Source organism: Dermacentor albipictus, chromosome 9, assembly GCF_038994185.2.
Source record: "Dermacentor albipictus isolate Rhodes 1998 colony chromosome 9, USDA_Dalb.pri_finalv2, whole genome shotgun sequence".
NCBI classification, from domain to species: domain Eukaryota; kingdom Metazoa; phylum Arthropoda; class Arachnida; order Ixodida; family Ixodidae; genus Dermacentor; species Dermacentor albipictus.
Genome location: NC_091829.1, coordinates 82,752,733 through 82,771,624, shown reverse-complemented (window position 1 = coordinate 82,771,624; position 18,892 = coordinate 82,752,733). Strand labels below are relative to the sequence as shown.

Sequence of the window (18,892 nt, the reverse complement as noted above, 5' to 3'; positions counted from 1 at the left end):
GGGGTACTTTATTTAAAAGTAGTCACCATGAGTATTTGGACACTTGTTCTACTAACGAGTCGCGTAATTCCCGTCTCATAAAACTCCTTGGGTTGCTGCCTAAAAAATCTGTAAATGACTAAACGTCATCTTCCGACACGAATCTGGTTCCCTTGAGCAGTTTCTTCAAATTTCACCAAATGTGGAAGACGCAAGGCAACAGGTCTGGGCTGCATGAGGGATGTTGCAGCGTTTCCCACTTGAACTTTGCCAGTTTTGTATTAACCACAACAGCGACGTGGGAACGGGCAATGTCGTGAAGCAAGATGTCCCCAATGCTCAATTTTCCACGTCGTTTGTTCGTAATTGCGACACGCAGCCGATCCGATCTTTCACAATATCTGAAACGATTTAGAGTCTCTCCAGGTTTAGAAAATTTGATCAATAGTGGCCCCTAACGATCTAAAAGGAAGTCAACGCTTTTCCGGCATAAATGACGGCCTTTGTTTTCCTTGGGAGTGCTGAATTCAAATGTTTACACTGTAAGATTTGCCGTAGTGTCTCAGGCTAGTAGTAGCGGCACCATGAGTCATCCCCGGTCACAATTGCAGACAAAAAGTCGTCACCCTCATCTGGGGTTCTTTGACGTGCACTTAAATCTAAGTACACGAGTGTTTTCGCCTCCATCGAAATGCAGCCGCCGTGACCGGGATTCGATCCCGCGACGTCGTGCTCAGCAGCCTAACAACCTAGCCACTGAGCAACCACGGCCTTTTCAATTGTGTTGGGGGTGATTGCACGGTGGCTTTGGTCCGGCCGCGGATCGTCTTTGTAACTTTCATGTGCTTCTTTGAACAGTTTGCTATAACGCTTCTTAGGCGCCAATGAAACGCAACGTTCAACGCATACGGCAGCCATACGGCGAATAATTTCTTTTTGGGAAACATCTTCATTTGTCAAAAACCTCACGACACCAAGCTGTTCAACTTTTGAAGTGTCCATTATGTCACGCAACCATGTTCAACCCCGTGTATGAGAGCATAAAAGAACATTAATTTAACCTCACCTCTGCATGTCACTTATAAATGAGATGCGTATGTGCTACGCGCATGCCTCGAAAATAATGAACCGAACCATTATTGCGCGGGGCGGGTTGTCTCACTTTCATTTGACTCGCCTTCGTACATTAGAAATGCGAAGATACAATGGAATATACAGATGTGAAGATACAGCTTGATACAGGGCGAAAAATTGTCACTGGAAACAATGTTCACTGCGCATATGCACAAAACCTCGCAACAAGATATTTAAATATACGCATAAGTCACCAATAAATCTACGTACCTAAGAAAAAGTCACTATATATAATGCGTCAAAAAAGACAAATAAATAGGTTGCGCAACCACAGATTCACAGATCACAGCACCCCCCCCCCTTCCCTCCACTCCCAAAATGTATCGCGTGCTACGGAAGACGGCGCGCTTCCTCCCCGCTTTTCTCCCTTGTGCACACAAGACTCAGCCACCATCGTCGGCTCAACCTCTCCGCTCCCCCCCCCCCCCCAGCACGCTTTCAGTCGCACATAAAGCATGCGGCGCGCGGTCACGATGTTATCGCCCTAGGCCTTTATTTATAAGGAACATGAGGGCAACGACAGGAATGCGCCTGGAGTCTTCATAGAGCTACCATCGCAATAATAAAGTAGTATCCGGCAACTGAAGCGTCCCGTTGCCCATTACTTTCCGCAAAAGAAGTAACAAAATCGAACTTTCCCCATGCGAAAATTCGCTGCGCCGCAACAATGTCTTCTTTTTTTGTGTGTGTGTGGGCGGGTGGCGGCGAAATAGAATAACGCAAAGGAAAGCATGTTGGCTACAATCGAATGCCTACTTTGGGCACCTAGTGTGGCTACCAAAGGAATATCGAAGAAAACGTGTGACGCTTGGTCCACAGAAAACCATACGCGTACTGCTCGGTATCCTACAACGGCGAGACAAAATTTTCCGGAGAGGTTGCGCTCAAGCAAACGCGTTGCAATCCATCGAGTCCCCGCAGTGCTGGCGGCGAACGACTATGCATTGTTTCTTTTTCTCGTCTGCTAGCCAGAAAGCGTCCAAAGCTCTGTCAGGTGAAAATGCAGTCGGCCAGAGAAAAACAAACGCGCAGCCAAGTGCGCCGCGCGGTTACCGATGCAGCACGAGAAAAACGCATGCGCTCTGGCTTGATCGGCAGCCCGCGGAATGCGAGAACAAAAAAAAATGAAAAGAAATGAGAAAGAGGCTCAATATATCCTCGCGAATGAAAGCCTAGGTAGAAGAATAAATAAGAACTTAGTTATAATGGAGGCTTTAGTGTCTTGACATGGATGCTTTGGCGCAGGTGAAAAAAATGTGTATATTCTTTTCTGTGACCTGACGGCACAAATGAATCACCACAACGCTTTGTCTCATCGGACCTCGCTGCGTGCTTTGTCAACTTGTCTGATAGTATGTTGATTTGGCTTGTCTCGTTTTATAGCCCGATGTACGACTTTAGAAAAGTCGATGCACCTTTGGCGTCAAATGTTTACAACAGCATTAAACCCAAAATGTTCCGGAATTGAAAATCTAAAGCACGACTTTGAAAATGTCAATGGACCTTTCGCATCAAAATGTTATGAGAACTTTTTACCCACAACGTTTCAGAATCGAAATCCAAGCGCTCCGTAGATTCCGCGTCCTCCGCGAGATGCCGAGACGAGCCCGCTCGCCTTCAAAACGCCCTTGAAATTTTGTGCCCGGTCGGTCTCTTTGCGTTACGATATGTGACTCCTGATGCATGGACGTTGCCCAGAAATCCAGCCCGATTTAGCAATGTTCGCGCTCAAATGTCTTTTAGAGCGTGAATTAAGGACATTCTAGACAAAATCGAGCATGATTTCTGGCGCCGGGAGTTGTTTTGGTCGGCGGCACATGACAGCACGAAAAAATTTCGGGGGGGGCTGAAGCCCCATAAGCCCCCCCCCCCCCTGGCTACGCCCCTGATAGCCGGGTCTCAGCTCATGCGCTCGCCTGCATGAGTTGTTTCTTCGTCTAGCCGACCCAAATATAGCCAAGCAACAGCAGTTCACCAGGCTAAACAGTAGTTCAACAACTAAAATAAAGGCTAGTATGCTTCGCATCCTGGGCTTAACCTTAGCTAAGCCATTTTTTTCGAGCAGAACTGGGACTGTTCATTTAGCATTCTTTTAGAGTGCGCCGAGCTCAAAAGCTGCGTGTTGAACCTCGCGCTGTCGGGTTCACGCACAGTGTTGCAAAGTAAGTTTGCTGTTATAACATCAGTGAGCTGGCATTCAGGTCTGGTAAGTTATTGCCATCCTTCTGCTCGTTATCTTTTAAGTGTTTTTTTCAATATACAGAGTGTGTTGTGTATGTTAATTCGCAGCTGGCTTCGTTTCTTCCTGGCACCGAGGCAACAGCCCGGCTTTTTAAGTCAGACGCGAACAAATTCGTTGCAAATGGTGTCCGTTACTGGACTAAGCCAGCTGTAAACAAAGGATAGTAAAGGCACGGCCAGGACTCGAACCGGCGTTCATTATGAATGTCATTGAGCTGGCCCAAGTAAGAATCAGGTTTGGGACTCACGGCAGAACAACTCAAAGGATGGCTTCAGAAATAGTTGACAGCAATCGAGGAATAACGGATTGTGGATGAATCGTTTGTAAAAGACGCGAAAGAGAAGCAGCCTGAGCAGCTGCCGTTAAGGTTGCATCAAGTGTTGCGCAAAAAGCATGCGAGAGATATATACGGGTAACCAAACTCCCTCATTGCGTTTCGAGCTTGGAGCTACTCACGGTGATGAAAACAAGCCAGCCTAGGTAGAACAAAACGTTACTTGAACAAGTAACAAAATCAGACCGAATGATTCAGAGTACCTTATCAAGTAATAGTGAGAACGGAGAGCGTGAAATCGACATTGTAACGAAGGTATCTAGTTTGGGCATTAATTACAACCACGAAGTTACCGCAACGAACGTACTCATTTAAGCGGAATGTGAAGAAACTAAAGATCCACAAAGATGAAATCTCTTCATTGCAGAAAAAAGAGGTTACTGTCGAGCTACGACTGCCTGAATTCAGGTAGTGTGGTTGCCCATTCAGCTGGTCTATTGCCTGATCACAGTCTCTTTAAAGAAGATAAATGATTGGGACGCACAGTTTAATAAGCAACAACCATGTGCGCAACTCTATACGTGTTTCCATGGCGAATTTCTACCCACAATCCGTGGCTGCTACTTGACCAGTCGGGGTCCCTGATTCCCTTGTTCGTAAAGGCGATGGCACTTCTCATGTTGGCTCTTGTCAGTATTTGAATGATGACACTTAGCTACTTTGCAGTGATGTGACAACCGTTTCCAGTAATGAGTACTTGATGTGAATACTGTAGGTGCTCCGTACATTGAGCTGAGACAAAAATTATCCTAATGGGATTACTCTACATCCCTTCCGGCCCTAGATGATGGTATACCGGGTATACGTGCCGTTGTACATTGGCTGGCGGGCTGTCACAATTCTCAAGCGCTATATTTGTGGTTGGTGTGCCACGATGTTTGCATGTGTGCGCACCTAAGTTCGGTTGCATGGCGTTATTGAGAAGTGTGAAATACCGCTAGATGTGTACATTGTGTACCTTGTTACTTGAGATAGGACTCTAGGAACTATCAATACCAAGTACGATTCCTACGCGCCATTTCATGTTTCTGTTAATGAGGACTGCTATCAGCGTCTAAGGAATCCTTCACTGTGGCTGCGTTCTGGCTTCTTCAAGCAATTCAGAGGAGAATATTATGATACAATGTTACTGAACATGTGCTCAGCAAGATGAAAAGAAGGATCAGTGATGCCAGAGTTTGCTATCAGAATATTCGTGGATTACACACAAAGGTTAACGAATTTTTCTCCAACGTCATTTCATCCTTCTTTCCCATTGTTGCCTCAACAGAGACCCGTTTGGGCCCAGAAATACCATCTAATTGATACTGACCACCCTCTTGTCAGGTTTTCCGACGAGACCTCGATGCTTCTCCCCCAAAATCAAAGAACGGGGAGGTTCAGATTGTGATGAATCATTCATTCAGATCTGTTGGGCACGCACGCTGATTTAGAATGTGCTACAGAATGTGCATGGGCAGGTAGTTTTGGTGCTGGTAGTAATAGACTGTTAGGTAATTTCTATGTTGTGCCTGATATGAATATTGAGATGTACGTGACTATCCTAGCAAATTTGAGAACATTATATCTGCCCATGCTAACCATAAAAAAACTCACAGCAGGTGATTCTATTACGCCTGTCATTTCCTGGTAAATTGGTGAATTTTCAACCTGGTCCTTTTACTTATATGCCAAGCGCTACTCGTTACTTGATTTTATATATTTTACATCTCTGTGTAAGATCAACATTATCCTCAACTCTTGTGGCAATGCACTGGCCCTATGCCTTAGTAACGCAGAGGCTGTGAATGTGTCCTGAGGCAACTTTCCCCTTGGTACGCCAGATAAATATCATCCCCAGCTTCATATTTCACTACAATTCGCGATGTTTATTAGCAGGAGAATAAAGCACACAGCAAAACCTCGGTCTTCTAATTTCTCATTCGGAGATTACGTGGGTGTGTGCCGCTATTATAACAATGCCGACGGGTATTCAGTATTAGAACTAAGCCATGCTAATGACCAATTCACGGCATTCACGAATATTATTCACGATGAAATGAAGAACTTTATACCACTAAAATTACTAAGCGCTCTAAATTTCTCCTGTGGTTTTCTGCTAATAAATGACCATAAAAGGAAAACTAACATCCATTGTTTCAAAGCCGTTGGGCAACTCGGTATTTTCGGATTTTCTGTGTAGTCACTCGTTTTTGTAACTCAAGTAAGTTTTGCTACAGAGCGGCAACCAATCTTAGCGACAACATGGCAGCGCGTGGCAACTGGCATCGCCGGATCGTATGCCGCAGCATCAAGCGAGGCTCAGCTTTTTACGACTGTGAATTCGCGCATTGTCCGCAAAATACGTTCGACTTTTTTTAGTTTAGCCAATAATCGGGAACATCGCACACCGCAGACGAGCAAGCGATAAAAAGAAACTGACAATCGCGCGGTTTCTTCTCGCATGGGGACCGAATTTTGCTGCGTAACGTCACATGGCAGCCGGCACCGCCGCGGAAGACGTGGGCAAGACAGCGCTCAAAGTAAATGTACCTGGTAGCGAAGCTTTCATAGGAGCCCATACGTTCAAAACATGGCGGTGCATCGGCGGTCCATGTGGCTTAGCGCCATCTGTATGTGGTGGGAACACTTCCGGCGGAAGAAAAAATAATGTGACGCCATGTCCGTTAAAAGCAGAAGTGACGTCCTTTTGTCTTCGAAGGCGCGAAATTTGTTTTGTTGTTCTTCCTTTGGAGCTATATATTCAAATGCCCTGCCATTCGACTGGATGGGCGTTTCGAGCTTTCAGCGTGGAAAGCGATGCAGGAAGAGGCCAGCCGTACGGTTGTCGAAATCGCATCCCTGCACAGAACATACTTTCTTTGGAGGCGGACGAAAGCTTTAGGTGTAGAGTGCTGATCCTATTGTTGGATGCCAAGCCCGTCGGCCAGCGCGGTCGCACGAAAACAACTACACAATTATCTGGTGGTCGTAACTCAACTTTTGACTGAACAGATTAAGAAGCAATGAAGCTACCCACGTCACCAAATTCAGACAAACTTTGACAAGCAAGAAAGCACAAACTGTGAGGGGGGCGTATTTCAACAAGTGATACGAGTGCGCCTTTCTGCCCATTTCAAGACGTGCGTTGCATTGCGAGTGATAGTGGCGCCAACGCCCCTTGTAGCGAAGGGCGCTTAAAAGCAATGCATTTATTAATAATAATAAAATTAAACTTGTATTTTCTTAACTCGTCAAGAATGTATACAATTGTCTAGGAATTTTATTTTCGTTGAATGAATCTAACTGTTTCTCATTTGAATTAAAAACGCGTTTTTCTTTCCCAATGTTTGTTCCTCCAAACATAGTCGCGCTTCAATCGCTGCTCCCATAACCCCCCATGCTGATGTCGGTGACAATCTGTACTGAACCGCTTTTCGCCCGAAGCTTCGCGACCTATTTGGATCGACCTCGCAGCGCTCGCCATGCTCACGGCAGTTGTGCCAGGCCCTGTCAACTGGTTTCTGTGCGAAAATAATAAACTACAGCAGCACCGCAAGCAATAATAACTTTTTTTCCTTACCTTGGTCGATCAGGGACTGCTATCACATTCGAACAGTCAACAGAGCCAACCGCAGCAGTCTTCTTTTAGCAGGGTCGGCGTAGACGTTTTGGGAAGTGGTCCGAAGGAGAGGCGGTAGCCGTGCTACTGGCTCTGGTCTCAGGCTAGCTTCTCCAAGATTCACTATTTAGCATAGCTTTGCTTTATGACACATCTGAAAAATGGACAATATACCCCGTGGTCATGATTAAATAACATCTAAACGGGAGACTAAAGTTGAGAATAAGAACAAGAACAGCGCGACACGAGACGAGCTAGTAAAGAGCACAGGACGACGCTCTGTCCTGTGTTGCGATGTTCCTGTTTTTAATCTAAAGATTAACCAACGAGCCCCATTGAACCCACTCCTAAAGTTGAGAGTATGCATAAAGGCGATGAAAATATATCAGTCCTTCTCGGCAAAGTTTGCAAAGTGAAGCGCACCTCAATTGATCCGCATGTAACTCAAGCTAGTTTTGTTTTGTTTTTTTGGTTCTGCAGTGTTCATGATAATTCGAAGGTGTTAATGTCACGACAGCAAACAAAAAGTTGGTCACCGGAATGCTTTTCAGAGTAAGCAATTTGTGCAGCAATCATTCAAATACGTTCGGAAAATATGAATTGCAAGTTTTCTACTCGAGGGGCAAAAATGAACAACCGCTAACCTAATGCGAAGACAAATTTCCGTGTGCGTGTCAGCCAGCACCAATCGGCTCATGAGCACCTTCCAACAAGTTGCTTCAGTTGCTTACAACGTCGCAGAAAAATGCCCCGTGACAAAGAAAAAGATACTCACTACAAAGCAGTCGCGGAATATATTTCGTTTCATCCTATAGCTGTTTTGATGTGGATAGATTTTGTTTCTTCAGAACGACTGTTAAAAAAAGTGTGCTTGCCTCTCGTTCGGTGGCAAACGGCAAACAATTTGCCAGTGTGTTCGTCGCGAAGTTTCCACACCACTCAGCAGCAAAGCACGCCTTGTACCATTTCCTAAGTTTTTCCGACATCGTCGAAACGTTCGCGGGCACAGAAAGAGAATTTTTAACTGCGGATCATAAGAGAAAAAAAAACGCCCACTTGGCACAGAAAGCGGAAGGAGCAAACGGATAGAACGCCAGCACAAGCGACAAGAACGAAAGCGCCACCCCTTGGCGCAACCAATGAAGCGAATAAATAAATATGTGTGACGCCGAGAAAGAAATTAGCCAAACGCACACTTTATTTCTACGCATAACTGCATCATTTTATTGCTATGTAGGTTTAAGAGTTGAAGGCCCATTTGCAAAAGGTACTGATTTTCCTTTGGCTGTGTCATGGCGACGCTTTATTGGCAGTAACAAAAGTAGCCTCACTGTCCACCCACTGGTTCGGTTTGTATGGCTCGTTTTTGACGCTCCGCTAAGGCTTCGCACACACAACAGACGTTTGGCATCGCGTTTACGTTGCATGCGTAAAACTAACCGTAGCAGCAGCAGCAGCAGCAGCAGAAGAAGAAGAAGAAGAAGAAGGAGCATGGACCAGTTCCATTTTCTATTATTACTTTTAAATTAATTATTTCTCATTCAACAGCACCTTCCTGATTTTATTTTAGCCGGTTATTCAACCCTATTAAATGCTATTCCCATAGATAATAGGAAATTTATGCTATAAAATATTTTGGAATAATCCATCCATTTGTTGGCCAATCCCCCATCGTGGGTAGGAGCCACACGTGCCACAGGCTACAACAACAACAACAACAAGCGTTTCTACCGACGCCCCTGCGTGTTCCACGTCGGGGACGTCCACCTCTCACGCCATGGCACCTACAGCGTCATGGACTCCCTCGAAGGCCCACGTCTTCGATGTTGTCCCTACAGGGAATGGTCCCGAGACCGTCCACGAGGTGACGTCCTCAATAGTTGGCCTCTCTGAGGTCTACTGCCTTCAGCACATGGGAGGCCTCAACTTCCAAGTCACCGTCAAGAGCATGGCTTCCATGACTCTAATCACCGACGCTGGCTGCCTTGTCATTGGTAGCGAGCGTTGTCCCGTCGTTCCCGTTGGCCCGCAGGTAACCAACGTAACCTGCCTCTTTATGCCGTCCTTCGTTCCGAACGAAGTCCTCGTCCAGGCACTATCACCATACGGCAAGGTTCTGCCTGTCAATGCTGGTCTCATGAGCGGACGACGTGGCGTGCTCACGGGCACACGCTTCTTGCGTATGGAAATGAGTGCCACAACCCCGGTCCCAAATTATCTGCGAGTCTCTGATCATCGTGTGACGTTTGACTACCGCGGCTTGCAACGCGTGTGTCGTCGGTGCGGTTCCAGCGACCACTACCGTGCACAGTGCACCACAGCGGTCTGTGGCCGTTGTGGCGTCCATGGCCAGGAAAGCGACGGGTGTGACCGTCCTTGTCGGCGTTGCGGGGATAGTCACCCTACGGTCGCGTGCCCTGTGCGGCGTTCATACTCAGACGCTGCTACTGGAGCCTTTCCCTCCTTACCGCCGGCGTCTGCTGCGGTTGCAACTGCGCGTGAGGCCATAACCAAAGAAATTGCACTCACACCGCAAGAACTAGCGTCAAGAAATGAAAAAGAGGCATGCAGCTCGAGAAGTCCCAGCGCGTCATGTTCCCCGGTCTCCTCTACTGAAAAAGAAGACCGTGACGTGGCGGATCGCAACACGCCATGTTCGCTGGCTTCCCAAGCAGCGAAGGACACGCGTGTTGTGGCCGAAAGCGCCTCCACTTCGGCTGCTACCATCACTCCTCCTGATCCCAGCAAAGTTTTGAACGCGGGTAAAGCGCCTGACCCTGCGATTGCTGCAGTCGATGTACCCACGAAGTCTGCTGCGGCTTCATCCGCCTCAGTTGCATCTCCTACAGCGGCGCAGCCATTGCATCTGGGTGGGCCCCCGGCTGCCGAGGTTGTCGGCGACGATGGAATCAATCCCGCCGTCCTACCGCTACCGACATCATCCTCATCAGAAAACAGCTTCATCCTCGGAGTTGATAGCAGCGTTGGACTGTCGCGAAGCCTGGATGAACTCGACCTAGAAATGGCGGCCCCACGAGACGTAAAGCGCGCTCATGCGTCAGCCTCTGGCTCGGACGGCGGCCCCGATCGCCGTGCCGAGTTACAGTGGCCCAAAAAACCTCGGACTTCTTCGAGAGGGTCGAAGAAGTGACGCGTGGACTGCTTAACTCCTGGACTTGTTCCCGGGGCACCGACTTGAACAACATGACCAGGTCAGTTTGGTGATACATTTAATTAATTATGGCTGACACCTTGAAGATAATTTCATTAAATGCACAAGGGTTTCGAAGTCCTGTAAAACAAGCCGAAATTATCAGCGTGGCCCGCGCAAAACAGTGTGACATACTGTGTTTACAAGAAACAAATTTTTTCACCATTCGACATGCCCTTACTTTCAAACGCACTTTTAACCTAGACTGTTTCTTCTTCGCTACATCACGATCTAGCGGAGTTGGTATTATTATTTTCAACAGAGCTCTCTTGCGAGATCCTCATGTCTTTTATGATGGGACTGGGCGAATATTGGCACTTGATTGTGTACTATCTTCACTTAGGTTACGGATTTTGTGCATATATGGACCCGCGCAGGCCATTAAGTCCAATGATTTTTTCCGGGACCTGGACGTGTATTTCCTTGACGGCCGTCACGTCGTGCTCGTTGGGGATTTTAACTGCGTCTTAGACACGCGAGCAGATGTGCACGGCCCGGGCTGGGGTCGCCCTGATTGGAACGCACGAGAGTTGCGTCGCCTCGTCCAGCATTTTTCGTTCCTAGATACATATCAACATTTTCATGGTTCTTTATTTGCCTGGACTTGGTGACGCGGTGCGTCGTCAAGCAGGTTACACCGTGCCTATGTGCAAGCAGTTTAGCTCAGTATGTCTCCCAGTCTGATGTGACAACGTTACGTTCATCCCCTGTTTATATTTCCGATCACAAACCAGTTATACTTGAATTTCGTTTCCTTGCTTCCTCATCAGTAAAACCCTGGCGTCTGCACATGCGCGTTCTACATGACGCGCGCTCGCGCTCTTGTTTGTCACGAGTTTTGGGCGCCTCTGTTTCTAGATCTGACCGAGAGTCATGGGATGCGCTCAAGGTGCAGTGGCGTCTACACTGTTCAGTTGAAGGACGTGCACTCAGACGACGTATGTCAGAGGAACTGGCGGATACTGCCATGAAGCTCCGCATCGCCCTTCGGGTCAATCAACTGACTCTGTTGATGCGATCCTGGCAGCGTGAGCTACGGAGGCGTTTCCAACGCCTCATCGAGGCGTCGTCTTTGTCAGCTGCTGCTCGGCGATGCAGACGTAATCCGTGTGCGCTTTTCAAGAAACTCGCTTTTGAGACAGCCGAATGCATTCGGTTCTGCGGCCGCAAGAGCACTTCCTGTTACACCACCTCCCACACGTGATTATTCGCTATTTGTAACGCATTTTGAAAACATGGCGCATACAACCATCCAAATAAATTCTGGCTCTCAAGGACTTCATACTTTGCTTAGTGGGCTGCATCAGGTTCCACCTGAGGTAGCTAACCATCTTTGCGCACGACCATCAGCCGAGGAAGTGAAAGCAACATTATGTTCTATGAAGCGTGGCTCGGCCCCAGGGCCAGACGGGTTACCCGTGGAGTTTTATCTAACGTTCTGGGAAGATATTGGTGCCACTTTCGTATCGGTTATCAGCCAATGCTTTGAGAACTTTAATTTCCCGTTTAGTTTTCGGGACGGTCGTATTGTGCTGATACTTAGGAACGATCCGTCATTAGTTCGTCCAGAGGAATGGAGGCCAATCACGCTTCTCAACGTTGACTACAAAACCTTCACAGCTGTTCTCACCCGGCGCTTGAGAAGCCTGATGCCTTCCCTAATAGGACACCATCAGGCATGCTCAGTCCCTGGCAGAGAGATACACAGTCTTTCGTTCTTTACTCGTGACATAATGACATACACGCTGACCAGGTCGGCACGTGGTCTCTTAGTTTCACTGGATCAAGAAAAGGCATTCGATCGCCTTGAACATAACTACATTTTTAATGTACTAACCTCGTTCGGCTTCTCGTCAAATTGTGTTGAACTTATTAGGAATACCTATTCAAATATCAGAAGTAAATTGTTCCTTGATGGTCGAGAAAGTGCACTGTTTCCCGTTACTCGTGGCGTTCGTCAAGGGTGCCCTCTATCCCCAGTACTTTTTGTGCTCAGCCTTGAACCATTTCTGCGCTCAATAGTGAGAGACCCTTACGTATGCGGTCTCCCACTGCCTGGTAGTGGTGTTGTGAAAGTGACAGCCTTCGCCGATGACATCACATTATATCTCAGGAATGAAGATAGCTTAATCCGTAGCCTTCAAATTTTCACTGAGTACAGAAATATTTCAGGTGCTGCGCTAAATTTTTCAAAATGTCGTTATTTGTTCATTGGTTCAACACAGACACGCCTAAGTCCCCTTTTCCGTCTTCAAAAGAGCAATTCTCTTCGCATTTTAGGCCTTGACTACACCTCTAATGGCATATCAGACTCTGTGTGGCTCTCAATTCTTGAAGATGTAAGGCGAAATATTGAAGATGTTCAAGGTTATGATTTACCCCTATCAGAAAGAAGGTACTTAGCGCAGCCTGTATTTTGCGGCCGAGTGAGGTACGTCTGTCACGTCGTACAGCCACCATTACGGGTTACTAGGTCCTTGCAATCCCTTCTTGGTGCCTTCTTCTGGTCGGGCCGTACAGAACTAGTCTGTCGCGCGGCCCTTGGGCATCCACGCTCTCACGGTGGGTTCGCCTTTCCATCCGTGTCTGTCCGCTGCCGGCTGCTTGCTCTGCTATTTCTGTTCCGTCTGTTACAGCATGATCAGTGTCCAGCGCGTGAACTCGCTTGCTATTTCCTTGGCACGAAAATTCGCTACATGTTACCGGGCGTACACTTAAATCGCGGCCCACAAGTGTTAAACGCACCTACATTCTACTGTACGGCCGTGGCATTTTATCGCCACATACAACAGGTATGTCTTGATGTAGACATTCTCCAAAACCGCGTAGTAGATACTATGTCAGCCTTACTGCTTCCTCTAGTTCCCCCAGCGCGCCTCGCACTTTCCAATAATGTGTCGTGGGATGCGATAACGGCGTCATTTTTGCCTGGCCACCTACGCGACTTCATGTGGCGTCTAGGGTGGCAAGTGCTTCCAACTCGGGACAGGTTTGAGCGGTGGGGCGTTGTCCCATCTTCGCAGTGTCCCAATTGCCCCCTTCAAGAATCCAATAAACATGTACTGCTGCAATGCGTCGTGGCCAGGATATTTTGGAAAGCCGTGCATACTTGATTTCGTGGCCTTGGAGTTAACCGCTTCATTACATCTGGTCGCTGCTCACGTGGCCGCTTCGGGTGACTTTTAATTGCTGCGGGGGCCTTCTGTCTATGGCGTAACCGGTGCGAGGCAGTTGCCATGGGACGTCATCACCGCGCTCTGTTTCCACTTATGGGGAGGCTCTACTCTGAGCTACTGTCGTTTCTGTCGGAGGAGTTGTTCTTCCTTGGAGAAGAAGAGTTCCTTCGACAGTGGTCATGTCGCTTCCTGTCGGTGGCTGATGGACGCGTATGGCTGAATTTTCGTCCAGCCTGGTTCTTGTAGCCTGCCAATCAGAATTTTCATTTAATGCACATAGAATGCAGGTGCCCGTGATTTCTGTGTGTGTGTCTTCTCGTATACATGATCATTTTTGTATATACACATCTCGTGCACATCACTTCAAAATTGTGTAAAGTGTTCTATCACATCATCATTGTATATAACCATTGTGTACACTGCATATATTGAAAATTATTTTGTACATGTGGCATTTACTTTATGTGTAACTGTGCCGTTGCGTGGGTGTACATGTTTATATGTTGGTGCGTGAGGACTCGGACATTACTTACGTTGACAACGCGCTGTGTTTCGTTTCTTACATGTTATTGTCCGGGTGGAATTGTGCCGTGATTATGACTCAGTGTTCGTATCGTCTCTTGTCGAAATAAACTTTTTCTAAACACATGCTGTCGACAGCGTATTGAAACGTATGCTGTTCTGTGGTGGGTGTTCTGTATGGATGATTTTAATGAATGTATGCACTGTTCGCCTCACTTTTGCGAGCGCTTGTAGCCTCAACCTTACGGGAGTATAAGCCATTGCAATTTTTGCTTGCTTACGAGGGCATGAGCAATTTAGATGATCACATGTTTTTTTATGACACTCAACTAGACGCCGTGTTTCTGTACGCTGTATGCAGGATTCCAATGAATGCATGAATTAGATCATGGGGTTTTACGTGCCAAAACCACTTTCTGATTATGAGGCACGCCGTAGTGGAGGACTCCGGAAATTTAAACCACCTGGGGTTCTTTAACGTGCACCTAAATCTAAGTACACGGGTGTTTTCGCATTTCGCCCCCATCGAAATGCGGCCGCCGTGGCCGGGATTCGATCCCGCGACCTCGTGCTCAGCAGCCAAACACCACAGCCAAATGCATGAATTGTACGCCTCACTTTGCTGAGTGCTTGTGTCACCGATCTAGGGGGCGTGCGTTCTGGAGATGAAAATGAAGGACGCTGAGCTGCACCGCAGACGTGATTTAATCACATGAAAAAAAATAGAAACAAAACGAAAGCTACCAACGCTCGATCAGCATGCACACCTGTAAAAAATACTGCCAGATATTCTAATGAAATCCCAAACAAAGCTAACAGTTACTTGTAGCGTTCTCCTTGCTGACCACGTTAATCCCAGCCCTCACTCGTCACAGCAGGCTGACCACCTTGGCCTCTCTTGCGGTGTCGCTACACAGCTGGAATACTTTTGCTTTCTGTCAAGGGCTTGTGTTGCCTCGAAGTTGGAGCCTGGTGGCAACTCCTTCATGGTCGGTACTCCCGACGATCCCTTAGGTGCCGGCACCTGAGCATCAGCCGTACAATCCGCCTGGCTTGGATACCTGTTTGCGGGTCGTCGTCGATTATCTGGCAGCGAATCCTAGCCGATTAGGCATAGCGAAGGGTTCGAACGCCACTTCCATTCAGTGTCTTGCTCATGTGACGAGGGGCTCCGGGGACTGTCTTACGTGACGTTGCTGGTCTCCCTTCGAATGGGTATTACTGCTGAAGCGCCCGGGACTACTGTGGGAGGCGGCAGCCACTCCGAGAAGCCTCATTCAAACTTCGTGGAGGTCGACGGCCACGCCTCAGGATGCCAGCATTACGGCCTCTGATACCGAACCCGTCGCCAGCACGGCGCTTGCGGGAGGAGGAGGAGGAGGAAGAACTTTATTTGCTCTAATTTATTAGAAATTAGCGGTGGCAGATGTGGTCGGCCGTCTTCACGGTCTTATTCCCCATCTGCGCAGGGTCGACGCCCCTATTCCAGGGCACCACTGAGGGTACAACCTTCTTCCGCCATATCCACGCAGGAAATGCCAGCTCAGTGCTGCTCCTCTCCCGATCACGATTAGGGTCACGTGCTTAGAGCACTTGTGCCGTTTCGAACGCTGCGGGCTCTTCATCGTCGTCGTCCTTCTTACTGCGAATGTCCCATACATATGACATCTTGCAGTCTGTGCATTACGAGAGGGATGAGCCATTGAATCTTTTGCTTGCTTACGAGGGTACGAGCCTTGCTGATGATGAGAGTTTTTGTACCATTGAGCCGGGCGACGCGTTATTTTTCAAGGTCATTGGGGGTGTGAGACACTTAAGGGGTTCCTGTCCAAAATAAAACGTTGTCGTTTAACTTCATTTCACATTCTGTGTTTACGATGCTCGGATCGGCTAAAGGATGACATTAAAACTGGCGTGACATATTTTCTGTTGGTAGTTTTCGCCGAATGTCCGAACTTGCTCAATTTCCTTCTCTATGGCCTGGTCGACATGGAGCCTTTTCGCACGGAAGAATTTGCCTCATGTAGCCGCCACGATGCCGTGCCTCCCAACTGCACAACCATTGACTCAAGGAGCGGTTGCGAGAATTTCTTGGGATAGCACCACTTTGGCGGCACGTTTCTCGCACAATAAAGCCCCATGAGGGCGACGCTTAAATTTTGAGTGCAAAGAATAGAACGACATGACTTTTATTTTCCGATTGAAAGGATAGCATCCAGGACATTAGGCTACGAAACTTAAGATGAAATAAAACACAAATAACGAACCATGCGGGATGGTTAACTGATGAAAACAAAACGCGAATGAGCAATAGCGTTCGGTCCTTCAAGTTCACTGCTGTGTTGGGGGCTACAATTTCACAATAGAAGCGGCAGCACGCGTCATAAACGACGTGTGTAGTTTACGTATAGGCTCTTCCAAATGGAGTCTTGACGGGTGCCTCTGTTTAGCATTTCCACATTGTTAATATGTGCTGAACTAAGCCCCCTTCTGAAGTGATGCCGCATTGAGACCGCTTCAAAATGTCTGCCCCTGCTCTCCTGACAATATTTTTGTACTGGGCTATTGTACTTTCTTTAGGGCGCCTGGTGTGGTGGTCGCGGCTCGATTTACACTGTCTTTGACGTATCGTCATAGAAGAAGTCGAGTGGAGTCACGTCCGGTGACCTTGCAGGCCTTGACACTAGTAGGTGCCGCCCAGTCCGCTGTCTTTAGAATGCAATATCAAGCCAGTCTCGACTTCACTACTTGACTACTAGGGGCATGCACTATCAAGCTGGAACTACGGGTCCCGAAGACCCTTCAGGTGAAGGCCATTGCTGAAACTGTCCACTGTACCATTACAAATTCCGTCGTAATTCAATTGAGCGAATGGTCATACAAAACAGGACTAACAATCCTGCTGCCGAAAATTCCACACCAGATATTAAATGACCCCTGGTACTGGTGGTGGGATTTTGCCAACCAGTGCGTGTTCTCGCTTCAATACTAGCCGGTATGGAGACTAACTTGTGCGTTCTGGGAAAGTTTGATTCCGTCACACGCACACGCACACGCACACACACATACACACACGCACACACACACGCACACACGCGCACGCACACGCACACACGCGCACGCACACACGCGCACACACACGCACACACGCGCACGCACTCACATGCACACACGCGCACGCACACACGCGCACGCACACACACACACGCACGCACACACGCGCACACACACGCACACACGTACCCGCCGCGGTTGCTCAGTGGCTATGGTGTTAAGCTGCTGAGCACGAGGTCGCGGGATCGAATCCCGGCCACGGCGGCCGCATTTCGATGGGGGCGAAATGCGAAAACATCCGTGTACTTAGATTTAGGTGCACGTTAAAGCACCCCAGGTGGTCGAAATTTCCGGAGTCCTCCACTACGGCGTGCCTCATAATCAGAAAGTGGTTTTGGCACGTAAAACCCCATAATTTAATTTTTTAACGCACGCATGCCCACACGCGAGCGCACGCGCACACGCGCACAAGCACAGACACAGACACAGACTCACTCACTCACTCACTCACACGAAACCTAGCTTACACAAACGCGCACACATACACACACGCACACTATACCTCGCTTACACAAACGCGCACACATAGACGTCTATGAACACACAAACACGCACACATTTATTCGCAGGCATGCATCCTGAAACACGAAAACGCAGGTTGGCGCACGTAAACATTCACATGCGCCCACACATGCATCGCAAGCGCATGCACACTTGCACTAACACGTGCGTAGACGCGCATGCACACCCAAATGCAGGCATGCACATAGGCCGCGAAAGTTCGCACACGCATACATGCACTGGCGCGCATGCAAACGTAAATACGGAGGCACTCGCATGCTCATACATACACGCGCGCCCATACGCATACAATCATACACACGCGCGCTCATGACGTGCACACGTATGATCTCTCTCCGTCCCAGCTGCCCTTCGTGCAAGCAGACTGCCTAACACTCGTCTATCGTTAGTGTTCCAACACCAGCTGTCATAAATCCCTTCACGATTTAAATTTGGGGCTTCTTCAAGTCAGTGTGCGCTCTGCCGGGTGGGTGCAAACCGATTTACTCCTTTCGTCGGACATATCACTGCCTATTTTTGTCCAAAACCCTGCATTAGCGTGCCACCAATGTTCCCAGAAGGTGTCGTAAATGCATACGTTTTTGGAAGGGGCTACCTACTCGTGGTACTCAGTCGAAACTTTTTGATCTTTGGCTGGTATTATGAAAAATAATTCTTAAAATAATTTTTCCCATTGAGTTAGATTTGTCAACTGGTGTGAAATTCCAAAGGAGAATGTTCATAATTCCGGGACACGAACACACACTAGCTCTCAATTATCTAAATTATATCTATGAGATCAGTGAATCTGATCAAGATTACAAGTGCCAACAATTACGCGAAGTGCAAAGGGAGCGGTAGTTCAGGATTGAACTTGACCTATAGCTTCAGAGATTACGGAATTACTGCTTGGCTGTCTAGTGTATATAGCCTGCAAACGCCGTTTAACTGCTCTGTGTCATCGCCTCAGTCGCAAGCGGAGCTCAGTGGCGACCTTGATCTTATATGTAAAGCGTTTAGTATTTGCGACATTTAGTCACATGAGGTGTAGGTATTCACGGCCCCGCCAATTGCGGCG

At 47.9% G+C, this 18,892-nt stretch overlaps 1 protein-coding gene across 4 annotated transcripts in view; it reads right to left on the bottom strand.

Annotated features, from left to right (window-relative positions):
- Positions 1-8,334, bottom strand: part of LOC135915002 (endothelin-converting enzyme 2-like) — a 392,210-nt gene extending 383,876 nt beyond the window's left edge. For 3 of the 4 annotated variants that reach the window (XM_070524854.1, XM_070524851.1, XM_070524853.1), the window contains exons 1-2: positions 8,066-8,334; positions 7,252-7,444 (exon numbers count right to left, since the gene is read on the bottom strand). The gene's annotated coding sequence lies outside the window, so the exon portion shown is untranslated. The remainder of the gene's footprint in view (positions 1-7,251; positions 7,445-8,065) is intronic. The other variant, XM_070524852.1, reaches the window with a different exon arrangement.
- Between the last annotated feature and the right edge of the window lie 10,558 nt (positions 8,335-18,892).